This window comes from Panthera tigris, chromosome C1 (assembly GCF_018350195.1).
Source record: "Panthera tigris isolate Pti1 chromosome C1, P.tigris_Pti1_mat1.1, whole genome shotgun sequence".
Taxonomy (NCBI): domain Eukaryota; kingdom Metazoa; phylum Chordata; class Mammalia; order Carnivora; family Felidae; genus Panthera; species Panthera tigris.
The window spans coordinates 8,688,281-8,690,823 of NC_056667.1; positions in this window are offsets into that span (position 1 = coordinate 8,688,281).

A 2,543-nucleotide genomic window follows, 5' to 3' on the forward strand; every position below is an offset into this window, starting at 1 on the left:
ACCTGAGCTGAGATCAAGAGTCAGATGCTTAGCCAACTGAGGCACCCAGGTACCCCACCATCATTATTGTTATGAAGGGGGCTAAGTGCCAGTGGGACTAGATGATGAGTATAAAGGCAGAGGGGGGCTGAGGGCCGGCTGGCAGCCATCCAACTTCAGCTCAGGTCATGATCTCACGGTTTGTGAGTTCAAGCCCCACATCAGGCTTGGCGCTTGACAGCGTGGAACCTGCTTGGGATTCTCTGTCTGCCCCTCCCCCCCCAGCCCCTCCCCTGCTCACGCGTGCGCGTTCTCTCTCTCAAAATAAGAAAATAAACTTAAAAGAAGAAGAAGAAGACGACGACGACGACGATGACAATGGAGATGAGAAGAGCAGCCCCTACCCCTTGGCACCAGACAACCGCCCTCCAGGCCAGGTGTCCTTTCTGCACCTTCCCAGGAAAGCCGAATCCTGCGCCTTTAACTGTGCACAACACGTGCAGCACGTACCAGCAGTAACATCTGGGCAGCAGCCACCACTGGTTAAGGAGACAGGCTCTACTTTTGGATGAAGTTTGGACCAGGTTCAAGTTCTAGCAATTTGGCAAAGGGAGCAGGAAATAGATACGGAAGGAATGGAAGGCAGGCTGCACCGGGGTGAATCCTTTCTCCAGAGGAGGCCAGCAGCCTCCCAGATTGATTCCCTCTCCTGATTTACAATGACTCTGGGCCCGTGGACCAGGGGAACCCCGCTGCCCAAGGACTTTTTCTGTCCAAAGTACGTGACCGTTGTGACCATTGAGGTTCTCCTTGGGTCCCGGCAAATGGAGAGTTAGAACCAGGTTCTAAAGCCACCTCCCTTACTGTGGTCCCACACCAGCTGGGTGATGTCGAGCAGGGTCCTTTCACTTCTCTGGGCCTCAGTTTCCTTATTTCACAAATACGGTACTGCCTAACTCACAAGGCTGTTGTGAACACAGAATGAGAAAGAACTTTGAAAATTGAACCAGGCAACATACATTCATTCTCCATCCCTCTGCCCATCCCTCCATTTCCTTCTTGAAAGATCTGGAATTTCAGTCTGTATTCTCCTGAATTCAAAAACATCCGGTGGATTCTGGCACCAAATCCTGTCTCCAGCTGCAGAAACTCCCCGCCTGCCAGGGGTCCCAGCTGGGAGATAGAAAATCTGGATCGCACCCACACCTCTTCCCTTTACTTGCCTTGTGACCTTGAGCTGGCTACTGGGTCCCTCCGTGCTCCCTTCTACCATCTGTACAGTGAGTAAATCTCTGTACGATGAGATGAGCTCCAAGGTGCCCAGGGATTGTACCCATTTTCTAACAATAACATGTGTTGGTTTTGTTTGGATTGTACAAATAGGATATATTAATTGCATGAAAAATTATAAAAGCAATGAAAAATATAAATAAGAAAATAAAAGTAGGGATGCCTGGGTGGCTCAGTTGGTTAAGCATCCGCGTCCGACTTGTGATCTCAGCTTAGGTCTTGATCTCAGGGTTGTGAGTTCAAGCCCTGTGTTAGGCTCCGTGCTGGGCGTGGAACCTGCTTATAAATAAATAAATAAATAAATAAATAAATAAATAAATAAATAAACAAACCAGGAAATAATATATGTAATATATAATATATAACTATACATATATACAATCCCACACCTGGATACATTTGCCTGTCATTTGCTTCTGGCATTGTCTCTATTGTATTCACGAGAGTGTATTTTTACTGAGTGGGGTCATATTGTATGCCCGCTGACATTGATAGAGTATTTCCCTTGCTGGAGCAGTCTTAGGGTATTGATCTCTCTTTTCCCCAGGACCTATGCATGGCCTACTCTGTTGTTCATTAACATCCAAGACATGCCTCTTCCAGCCACCCTTTGCCCCTCCAGGGTTTGGAGGGGGGGCCTGCCGCACCCAGAGTTGCACCCAACCACCCACGCCTCTGGAGCTTACTCTGCGGGAAAGAGGCTCCCCGATCTGTCTGAGGGCTTCTTCCTAGGAAGGGAGGATGCCTTTCTTTCCCCAGACTTGGATGCCCCTGGCTGACATCTGTGCCAGGAGCCCTTGGAGGTCCTAAACTAACTCCCACTAAACTAACTAAACTAACTCTCTTCCTTCCTTCCTTCCTTGCTTGCTTCCTTTTCTTTCATTCACTCACTTAACACGGCGACTTCAGAGCAAGACCTTTCTTGGCTTAGAGGTTCTGTTTGCCGCCCAGGGACTTAAAGGCGGATTAAGTGATTTCCTTTTTTGGTGAATGGTGATGCACTTTCTGCATTTCCAGCAGCCAGGGGTGGGGTCTCTCCAGGGGTGTGGAGGGCCCTGACCGCCCCGAACACCCCCGTATCCCCCGCTTCCTGCGGTAGAAAAGCCCCAGAGAAGAACGGGAGGCGGGCGAGCGGGCGGAAGGACCCGGGAGCCGCCCCAGCTCCGCGAGGCCCCAGTTCGGGCGAGTCTGCGGGAAAAGCCTTCCCCCGGGCGGGCGGCGGGGAGGGAGGAGAGGGCGGCGCGACACCGCCCCCGGGGCGGGCTCCGTGCGTG